Source organism: Enoplosus armatus, chromosome 18, assembly GCF_043641665.1.
Source record: "Enoplosus armatus isolate fEnoArm2 chromosome 18, fEnoArm2.hap1, whole genome shotgun sequence".
NCBI classification, from domain to species: domain Eukaryota; kingdom Metazoa; phylum Chordata; class Actinopteri; order Centrarchiformes; family Enoplosidae; genus Enoplosus; species Enoplosus armatus.
The window spans coordinates 7,129,289-7,141,310 of NC_092197.1; the positions used below are offsets into that span (position 1 = coordinate 7,129,289).

General features: G+C 39.2%; 1 protein-coding gene across 1 annotated transcript in view; it reads right to left on the minus strand.

Annotated features, from left to right (window-relative positions):
* arhgap24 (Rho GTPase activating protein 24) overlaps nucleotides 1–3,037 on the minus strand; it is a 65,811-nt gene extending 62,774 nt beyond the window's left edge. The window contains exon 1 of the mRNA XM_070924514.1: nucleotides 3,013–3,037. The gene's annotated coding sequence lies outside the window, so the exon portion shown is untranslated. The remainder of the gene's footprint in view (nucleotides 1–3,012) is intronic.
* Between the last annotated feature and the right edge of the window lie 8,985 nt (nucleotides 3,038–12,022).

Sequence of the window (12,022 nt, forward strand, 5' to 3'; positions counted from 1 at the left end):
AAAACCCTAAAAACAACATAGGCAACATGAACTTCACATTGTCAGGCGATGCTGTCAATCCTTTAAATATCCCTTAGCAACCTTCCCCCTTAAAGTCCACACAGTAGGGCCTCCATGACCCACATGTGTTAAAGACAAATATAACCCTTCGCTACCAAAGCTGCTACCTCGAGAGCAGTCTGTTTCTGTTAGACTCCCGCTGAAAAGTCACAGAGGTGAGAGGAGGGCAGGCTTCTTGCTGTGCCGTTACTTTTGCTAATCGTTGGAGAGGATGTGAAAGAGGAAGGGCTTCAGAGTGCTCACAGATGGAAGTACTCACACCCTGATCCATTGCTCCATCCAACACATGCACACAAGTCAGGTCTATCATGATTTAATGCTGAATGGAAGCTATGCTTCATTATGGGGTAGGTACGTGGTCCATGATCGGTCACTACCTACACAAACTACTGTGAGTCACAGAGAGATAGGTGGATGGATGGAAGGAGGAAGAGTTGAAGGGAGGTGAGGGTGAGCGATATAATGTATCACAAACACAGACAGATTGCTTCTTGGAGATACGTTTTCTTTTTCCTCCTGCTGCTGAAATGCCAAATAAACTCACTGGCTTTGCTGTATGAATCAATGTGATGAGTCAGTGTCTATTTTGTCTACACACCAATTTAGACGCCATATGTGGCCCCCCTCACAGTCCACAATGCAGCACTTTTAGTATGATACACTTGTTACCCACTCGGGTAGTATCGACACCCCTCCCTCTCCATTTTCCTCCACGCCATGTGTCACAGTATGTTCGGGAACTGAGCGGCAGCCCTGTGGAGAAGCGAGGGTGCAGACTTCACATTGACCGCTGACTCATTCTGCATATGTTTGACGCACTGTTGTAACTGAATGAATGATACTGTTGATGTGGCTATCCTTTGTAATGCAGTAATGGGAATACAAGGGGATATTTTCCAGACCAAATAAGACACAAAATGCTACGGTCACAAAGTGAGAACTGGGCAAGCTGAAAATCACACCTGTGATCATTGTCATTTTCCCCAGAGATGACGTTTCCTGTAGCAGCTTGGCGAAAACTAAGCTGACTCTGCATTTTAACCTTAAATGTCACCTTACTATAGATTCTCTGGGTGAACTAGCCTAGTGGTGTCAAATTCATTCAACAGATACAGGAGTAGAGAATAGACATTTTTACACTTATTCGCTTTCTGGCAGAAAGTTAGATGCGATAATTGATTCCACTTTCATGTCTGTATGGTAAATTTGAAGCTATTGTTAGACAGTTAGCTTAGCTTAGCATAAAGAGTGGAAACAGCTTGCCTGGCTCTGTCCAAAGATAACAAAATCCACCTACCAACACCTCTACGGCTCACTAATATCTTGTTTGTTTAACTCATACAAAAACCTTGACAGAGGCAGGCTAGCTTATTTCCCCTGTTTCCAGTATTTGTGCTAAGCTAAGCTAACTAGTTGCTGGCTGTAGCCTCATATTTAATGAGCAGATATGAGAGTGGTATCAATCTTCTCATCTAACTGTCTGCCAGAAAGCGAATACGATTTTATTCCAATTTATTCCTTTTACATGAATTTTCAAATTTGATCTCAACTCCAGTTTCTCTGCTGTTTCTGTCCTCCTCGTCTCCATCCCTTCCTCTCTCTCAATAAACAGATATCAGAGTTAGACCTGGGAACAGTCGGGTGCAGCAGCTGACACGGGCAACCTGATCCCTGGGCTTTCCAGCAGCACAGCTTGTGCACTGCAGACATTCCTGGCACACGGGGGTCATCATATCTCCTCTTCTTCCACCTCAGCTCGTGCCTTGTGTGCTTTCACATCTCCCTTTTCCGTTAGCACACCAGGTGGGGGACACAAGTTGCAGAGATGTCTTTTCAGTCCTTTCATTCTTATTATTTGAAATATTTTCCCATTCTCCTTTTCTGCCTCCTTTTTCCATTGTTAGCATGCCGTGAGTAGTTGGAGTCAGTGACGTCCTCGTACATGCGGCACAACTAGCATATTAATCCAGACATAATTGGGTTTTCTTCTCTGTTTGGCCAGCCGACAGCCAGACAGGAGGTCAGTGTTTTGGGTGGCATATGCAACGGCCTCACCATCTGTACGTCCTGCACCAGAATTAGTGAGCCCTTGCAAAATTCTGGTTTAACAACGACAGTACAACAAGTGCACTGAATTTTAATTACATAACTTAAACTTATCTGAGAAGTACAGAAAATGTACGCTTTCTAGCTGTTCAACTCCCATTGCTATGGTTACTTACAGTAAATAGGTATTTCAGTTATGTTGTTACAGGCTAACGATGAAGCTAATATGCTTTAGAGAAAGGTTGTAGATGTTTGTCATTTTCAGAACATGTTTCAGAGATTTCCATCAGGCCCACCCAGGTGTGAGACATATAACTTATTTCCTCAGGTGCATTTCTACTCCAATCTCAATATGACGGTTACTGCTGGTGACATAGCTGGATGAGTTGTGTCACTAGTGTAACACATTGGAAATATATCACATTAATGAACCGTTCACCTGGGTGATGCTGTAAGTTTGTTTGAGAAGCTTATTCCAAAAACAAAAGTTCAGTCGCCAAAAGCACTGATGCATCTAATCATTGTTCAGTAAATTGAAGGCACTTGCTATCCTGGGATCATTTGTATTGCAAGTAAACACATGCAAAATATTAAACAGATTCAGGAACCCCAAATGTCATAGCTGCTACCATATACTGTTATGCAAGAGAATGTGGTTTTACTGCTGCCATCTTATGTAAAGTTCAGTTCCAGGAATACCTGTTTAAAATATAAATTGCATAACTTAAAGTGTCACTCAACCCCTCTAAGATTGGACCAGTTAGTCGGACCATTTGCCTAGAGCATCTTCACATTCGTATCACATCAAAGAAGTGTGAATGTGGCTCAAGAACAATATTGCCACAAAATCACCAATATGTAACAACACCTCAGAGGCAAAATCATACTATAAAACTGTAGACTCACCTTTCAAATAAACAGCCTTGTTGAATCCCTCAGCTCTGACGTGTGGTGATGCACAACTACTGTATCCAATCCAGTGACAGGTTATCAATCAACATCAACAGAAATCCTGAGCTGAGACGGGCTGAGGTTGCACTCCAGCTCAGCTGCTGCTGTTGCTGCTGCCTGCCGCTGCTTCCCTCCTGAACTAACTCAGTGAGTGCAGAGTGGATTGAGTTAGCTGAGGCTCAGACGAGCTGTTATAAACTTTTCCCCTGACTGCTCACACCATCTGCATGCTGAGAAAGTCTCCACTGTGGACAGGATGGCTGTCGCGGTCAGCACAGTCACACATGGGGCACCATTACAGTGGGAGCCCGCCCAGACACATGCACACCCACATGCGCTCACACACAAACACACACACTCTCTCTCTCCCAACGCTGCAGCCTATGCAGTCCTAACTCCTCCAGTCATCCTGGCTGGTGAGACGCTCACACTCGGTCTGAGAGGACCGTGTGTGTATGTTGGTTACAAGGAGGAGGAGGAGGGAGGAGAGAGGGAGGGGGAAAGTGTGTGTGTGTGTGTGTGTGTGTGTGTGTGTGTGTGTGTGTGTGTGAGCATGTTTTAGGAAGACTCAAGATGAGAGCTCTGACTGAGCAGAGCTCCAGCAGTGAAGCTGACTTTCTCTTGTATTTCCATTTTTCAAACCCAAACTTTGCCATGTTTCTTGAAGTGGAATATAAATCCTGAATTTCCCAAATATCATCTGTGAGTAATTCAGCACACAAACACAGAAAGCTGCCCCAGTTTTAAGGTGTCTTCAAGATGACATATACAAATGACTGCGTGCATGCAGCTTGACAAACATTTATTCAGTGGCACTATCCTCACTTATGTGCGAGCCCAGCTGTATATACACCAGCGGAAAGCGCATCTTGTTTACCCGGGAGTGGTCTAAAATGTCTTCCTATTCCATAGTCTCACAGTGGTTCCTTCTGAAGAACCTAACCCTTTTTTCATTTTGTATGTACTATACAGAAATAAAAATGTTGAATGTGTAAGATAAATGGAGATAATGCCATAGGTAAAGCCTGTAGTTATGAATGTGAGGTTTTCAACGTAAATTACTGTCAGCAAATTACTGTCTGCTGTCCTTTTACTGAGGAATTCTGACATGTTAAATGCATTCCTGAGCTCAATCATCCAATCATTAAGCTTCTTATCGACTCCTCAGAACCTGCTTAATCGCCTGACATGGGTTATTGATTTATGACAAGAAATGAGGCAAAATTAAATAAAAAGATGTTACTCTCTTACAGACTCCAGCTGTCATGCAAGCCCTAAAAATTGAGAATTAGATGATTATATGTAATTATATACAAATAAAAGTTTGGAAATATGCATGTGGTTCCCAAAGAAGTGTATAAAAAATGTAAAGGTTGGAAGAAAGTTCAATGCAGAGGATTGTTGTCTTATAAAACACATATAAAGACAAAAACAAAACAAAAAAGTGTGTTAACAATCAGAATATTCACCACCCGGAGAAGTCTATTTTAAGTCTATAATATACTGAAATGGCCAACATGCAGGCTACAATTTATCACCACAAGACAGATACAGATCTTAATGTATCCCCGGCACGTGTCAGACACATCCTGGAAAATGTCCTCATTACTAATAAGGGAGGGAAATTCCAATCTATGTGGGAGGTGGCTGATATGTCAACAATAATTACTTCCTCAAAATCAAATCATCAGGATGAGAATTAGTTTATTTACACACTCACAAAATACAGTGGAAGTCTGACTGGGGTAGTGTGTGTATTGTGATATGATTCTAGAAGAGCTGCTTGAGTAAGGAGGCAGAGGAGTTTGACTTGAGGAGGTGATGTCAACAAACATGATCCTGGTTGGGTTACTGAGGTGTCAGAGGGTCAAGTTTGGGATCAGGCTGAACACATTACCTATTGATCTTTTTGATCTATAGGCAGACTCTTCTATTAGCATCTGTCAAGGGATTGATCAAAGAGCCAGCAGCAGTACATTAAGCTGTCCAAAGCTTCAAACTGACACTCAATTTTTATTGACGTTAGTATTTTTTTAGTCCTGAAGTATTCAAAAAAGTAATACTAAAAATAAATACAATTTTGTGCAAGAGAAGTATTATTTGTTTAAACATCCTGAGACCTATCAGATTCTCCGTGGGACTCTTTTTTTGGGGGGGGTCCAACGATCTAGAAAAACCCTGGCACTAGCTCAGGTCAATATGTATGTCTTCTGCAGCCATTATTATGAGACTTGCTTCCTAAATGTAACTTATTGGATAGCACTGTGCTGGTTATTTGCAATGGTGCTGTTCATTTGTTGCTACAGCACATCCAAAATATTATCAGTTTTGCCAACTGACTTTGGTACAACTGCTGTGACCCATGCTTGCTCATGCTTAGTAACCATAAGCTGCACTTGGTAGCACGCTTTTTGCTCCTCTTTGCTAATTTTTGTTACCCTAAATGAAATGTCATTAAGAAATTGAATGGCATGTCATTAAAAAGTAAAAACTTAATTAAAACGTTTTAATATTTTTATATTTGCAGTTGTGCAAAGATATTCATATTCAGCAGTCAACAGTGTAAATATAAAGTTAAATCCATTCTTCCCAATAAAATCTAATCTCCACACAGAGGGTGAGTTTTCTAGGTGTTATGAAAAGCCTCATTAGATTAGATGAAGAATAAACGAAATGTTGAGACTAAACAACAGTAGGCTCTGAGCCATCTGTCCTCAGCCATCCTTCAGCATGTTTTATTATATTTGCAGGATGTGGAATGCAGAACATGAAACACTGTGACCTTGTGACGTAAGAAGTGGCCATCTGTAAACAAACTGGAGCTGCATCTACTCCCGTGAGATACGCTGGGGGGGACCTTATCTGATAGGAGATAACTCACAAGATTAGAATGGATGAATCTTCACAGAGGAGGCCTCTGGGAATTAAAAGCTTCTCAATGGGACTGCTGTTCTCATGGCCTTGCAGTCAGAGGTGTTGGACAGTTGGTGACTTCTGGAAAGATAATGAAAATCTTTGGACAGACAACAGGCAGACGAGAAGCCTTTCCAAGTGAAGCGGGATGACTCCAGAACTTACTTTGATTATATGATTTTAGGGCGTCTAATATTGCTGTATTAATATGTCGAATTCACTTATTCACCCTTACTGCTCTGTACTTACAACTCGAGATAAATATTATACATTCTGTTGTAATCTTATAAATATTCATATTGTGTTTGTCATACAAAGACATATTCAACATCTAACAGTCAGTGTGTTCATGACCTGTTGGCAGCATCCTGGCACAAAAAGAGCAGAGAGAGGTAATTGACTTCTTGATTTCCACTTTAGTGTTTTGTTAAAATGTGTAAAAAGTGGTAAGGGTTGTGCTCTTGACTCCAGACTGAAAAGTGTAATTAGGTGAGTGTAACATGGAGAACAGTCTCATCTTACTGGAAAAAAGGGCGTGCACACTGACAAAGGACGACAGAGGCACTTTATGCAAAAAGAAGCAATTTATTTAAAGTGGCTTTAATTAATATTTTGACATTAACTATGGATGACATGACTTCTTGAATGTGAAAGGGGTTGCTAGTACTGATGAACCCATAGATAGTTATCACCTGCCTCTGAAGTTCCCCTACGGAGCTTTATAACATCTTTCAGCTCATTGTTTTGTTTTTTGGGCCCCAAATTTCACTGTTTTGGTTCACTGTCACCAGCAGATCCTAAAAACCACCACCTGCTCAGCACCAAACAGCAGACAGACAGCTAGTTAGCAATAGGTAATAATATGTCAATGTTGTGTTTTCAGCTTATTCCTGATGCCACCAAGTGGCCAAAATAAGTTACTACAGGTTTAATATCCAAAAGGTGAAAAAAAACTCAAAGTGGTGACTAAAAACCAACTAAAGTTGGAGGGGCTTTGGTGGCCTATGGGGGCCCATCTCCCTCTACCCTCATTTCCTGTCAGCTCTCTACTGTCGACTCTCTGATCTCTAAAAGCATAAAATGCAAAAAAGAAAATCAAAACATTGGAAAAAGCAAATATAAGCCAGCTATAAAGTTTTAGGTAAGAAGAGAAAGGTCATCATCATCCATGAGTAAGATTACGAGTCTGTGTGAGGGAGTACGCAATGTTGTTGTTTGTCAAGGTCACCCCCTACATTGTTTTATACACATCACTGCTGTTTCATTTTGTCTCTTGACCTCAACTGAGACAGAAAAAATTAGTAGGAAGGTCACATCTCCTTCTTTTAGGTTGCTGACAGTTGTTTTGAAAGGTCAGCACAAACACACAGACCCAGACAAAGACACGTTCACACTGTGATGTGTGTGCACACACACCTCCTTATTTTATTTTTGTATTTATTTTTTTCCTGCCTCCTGTCCACATTAAACTGAAACATCCAGTTGACCTTGACTTCCAGAAACTGAAAACACCTCTTAACCTGTACATATGCCAAAACAACAATACATTAATTATCTATTAACAGCTTTATAGCCATGGTAATGATTATGGGTCTATATTTTCCTCTACTGTTTTATTTTGTTCTTATTTATAGTATTGTTACCACTGCAATAGCCTAATTTTCCATAATTGATTGATAAAGTTTCTTAAGAGACAGTAGAGTAAGCTTTCCTCCACACCAAAGATATATTTCTTGATGCAATGTTGCTCTCTGGTGGTGACTTCTAAAACTTTTGGATCCGAAATTTAAACAAGCTTGTTTACAGCAGTTTCTCTTTATCTTTAAAGTTCTGCACACACATTAACACTCATAACTGATGTGTTTTATTAAAATAAACTATTTGTATTATGATGTATGGCACTATGACAGTACCCTATAATTAACTTTGGATCAATGCTGTAAAATTCTTATCAGACTTATTACAAACAGACAGAAATAAATCCAAATTAAGACAATCAAAGTAAAATCTGCAGTATTTGTCAGAGCTTCAAGACAAACTGAATAACTAATAAACTCAGCAAAATTACTACATGGTACAATACCATCAAGGAGCCACCAGAGGTCCATGTGTCACAGCAAAAGGGGCACTCAAAATGATTTGTACACTCATTTTAAAAACCTATTCTGGACTAAATCACTGTATAACTCATTTCATATCTCCAAAAATACATTTGTTTTGTAAATATAATTTATTTAGGCAGTTGTAAAGTGTGATAATTGTGCAACCTTACAGTACATACAAAATCAGTTGATACATATTTACACATTCAAATAAATTCAAGTTTTAAACAGTCACCTCAGCAGCTACATCCTAAATGCTTTACCTGCCCTCTGCAGTTTCAATCACTGCCTCACACCTTCTTCAATAAAGCTGCCTAGAATATGTTGAGTCTATTGCCTCATGAATGATTCTGGTCTGAATTTGTGAGGCATACAATATACCCCAAATCAATATTTACTGTAATTAAATTGCTTTTTAAGTGTCAAGTCTGCCATCTGAGATCAGACTGGCTACTAAAACTAACATTATAACTCTCCATAATTCTAATGTGTGATAATAAACCAGTTGGGAAATCCTCCTCCTCAAGACACATCAACAAGAAAAAGACCTCCGGGGGTCAGAAATCTGTCGGGTCTCTGAGGTCAAGGCTGCAGACACTTGTTGTGCCATTTCACTGCAAGATGTTTCTGAGAACCTTAAAGAAAGAAAGAAAAAAGGAAGGAAAACCTGAATTTAAAGGAGCCAATGAATTAATTAATCAGACTGGGTCCCATTTTGAGTCAAGTGACATGACATCCTGTGAGTTTAAGTGCTTCTTGCTACTTTTCACAGGCCTCAGTTTAGATATCTGCTATCAATGTAATCAATCTCATCACTTAATGTCCTCGTTCACAGTGTTTACGTGTTGTCTCCAATGAGCCGTGTCACTCTACAGCTGCAATAAACAACCTGTAAATACCAGAACATCTATTTGCAGTAAATCAGTGTTATTTACTACTCCGTTCACGCACCTTTGTTTCTGCAGAGGCCGCAGTGACGTGTTCAGGGAGTCAGATAAAGGGTATTTCTCACCAACGCTTTCCTGTTATTTTCCAGGGTCCTTTGTTTGGTTGCGAGGCCTCGGCCTGTCGGTTCTCAGGGGAATGAGAGGAACATTTGAGCACGAGCACTTATGAACACTCCTGCCCTCGTACACAGACTGCTCCCATACCTGTCTGTACCACTGTGTGTGTGTGTGTGTGTGTGTGTGTGTGTGTGTATGTGTGTGTGTGTCACCTTGTCCTTGGACATCCCTGCAGTAAATTCACGTCAGTTTCAGGGAACTTTATCCTTTATGCCTTTATGACACTTGTGAGATCATACAAAACTGTGAAAACCAGGAAATAAATATCACTACACATTAATATACATGCTCAGGTTTTAGTTTAGAATTATGGCAATTGAACGACAAAATGAGACGGGAAAAAAGTAACCTGCATTAAATCAAAGTTGCATCATGCAACTGCAACGGACAGATTTCGTAGTGTCTTACTTATAACTTATATATTTTATTCTTCCTTGCCATATTTTTACTAAAGAGGTGACATGAAAATATAAAGTGGATCATAGTTGTAGAATAACTCAGGCACATTAAAGTTTACCCTATTTCAAATTGTGTTGTTTGTTGCTGGGTGTTTAGGTGTTGCGCTTTCATTTAAATAATATTTAAATTAAGCAGATAGGAGTAATGTCCTCTTCTAACTCCCGACAAGGGCAGCTGCGTGTCACTTATAAATTCTGAGCTTTCGGACTGTCTCTTGGAAAAAAAACCTTGCTTTTAAATTCCTGTCCTGGGCAGACACAACAACAACAGGAAGAAGGGCCATTTTCACAGGTGTCAGGAAGCACAGGAAATAAACAAGCTGAATACAGGAAAACATTTTTGTACCAGTAAGAGTCAGAGGTGAGGCTAATAAGAGATATATTTAGCTGGGACAGGATTCTTTTGCAGTTTCGGCCAAAATGTTTGACTTCATTTTGATGTTTTGTGGTTTAATTCAGCCTGGTGACGTATTAAAAGAGGCATCTTCCTCTAATCAAGACTCACTTATCGTGTTTAATCATGAATGACCTGAGGTTTCATTCTGACCTTTGGAAAGTCAAAATCACAAAGACAATGAATATTTGATTGAATCATTGTGGTCAACTCATTTACTGCATTTATCACAGACCAATATGTATGTGAGTATATTTAATTGTTTAGATCACAATATAACTTTGTGGAGTCCAATTTATTCTCTCCTTAGGTTAAGTAGCATTGAATATTGGCACACCACTTCCTTACAATATCAAGACACTTCCTCTCTCAGGAAAATTATGCATTTCAGTTCTACTGTTGTAATTCTCGGTAGGGCTGAGAGAAGAGTCGAGAAGACTTTTATGAATGTTTTCCTCCAGGAAGGAAATTATATTATGTGCATTTCTAAAGAAAGACCTTAAGTTAAATCCTTTGTATTCATTACTCTTTTTTTTTTCCAAAAAGGATGCTCTCGTCAGTGATAATGTCTTTTGTAAAGTCAGTAAAACCCCATCTTTGCACTTCAGTTCTTCTTATGCTATTAGTGGTAAAAGTATTTTTCCATGACAGAGAAATGTTTTCTGCATGGGAACGAAGAATATTTTGCCATTTGTGGAAGTTGAGAGAGTAGGACGTTCCGTCACTTAAGAGTCAAGGGTGCCTGAAAAAGTTTGGAGATACCACTTCATCTCATCATGGGAAACAAGCCTCTAGACTCAAGAATTCCTTCTACTCAAAAGATATTCTTCTATCCAGACTTCTTGGTATTTTTACACTGTTCAGAGAAGATTTTTCCAAATGCTATAAATAAATACCAGACTTTCCCTCTAATACCATCCTGTGAATATCAGTGTCTCCTCCTCTTTTTCATTTTTTCATATTTAGAATTCAATTTGCCTGTTTCTGGGTCCACCCGATTGACAAAGGTGCCAAGTGTCTCTGCAACATGTTTTGTCTTCTAGAAATACTGTATGAAGTGCATACACACGTTCTAAAGTTCACCTTCAGTCGTCAGGATTCAAACTCAGCCAACATTTGATTTGTTTTTTTTTGTTTTTTTTATCTCAGAGATGTTTAAGTGAGAACATTTATTCCAAAACCCACTTTCTCAATTCACTCATATATGAATTCTCTTTTCAATGACTGATGATATAACATTGTGAATTATATTATTTTGTGCATGTAACTGTAACAGAGACTGGAATTTCCTCTGTAGAGAGTGAATCTGTCTGATAGACATCAGAATCTGCAGCATTCATACGACAAGGCCTTTACTCATCAGCTGGATAATACTAATGAAGGATGCACGGAGAAAAGAACAAAGAGATCCTTGAAGAAAGCAAGGACACGACATCCCATTCCACTTATTTAGACTTTTGCCAGAAATACAAATGTAAACATTTTTTGACAGGGTTTTCAGATAAGGCAATTGTTGTACCAAATGATGCATCACTAATTAAGTTAATGGATAGACGAATCAATGAAAATGAAATGAAAACAGTGAGTGATAGCTTTGGTTTAATTGTAAGAGCATTCTTTACATTGGCTGGTGTCATATACATGATATGTTCCACGTCCACTGTTAACATATACAGTACAAATAAAATATCATCATGGAAAACTTCAAAATATTTAGTGGACTAGAATGAATCAATGTAGAATATTGCTGCATCCAGTTTGAAAATAAATGCAAGGTCCTTTATTAACTCTCACTTTCTCAACAATAATGTATGAAGGCACACTAAATGAGAAACTCAGGTCTACACTGAAGCTAATGAGAAACATACTACAGGATAGTTTTAATTAATTTACTCTACAAAAAGATAAAGAACAATAAAAGGAGGGATAGGGAATTTGAAAAGTCTGCATATTTCATTAGAAAAGATGGTGGTGTCGAATAAGGACCAAACAAACCCAAATAAAACTTCCAAATGCTGTAAAAAAAGTTTTTTC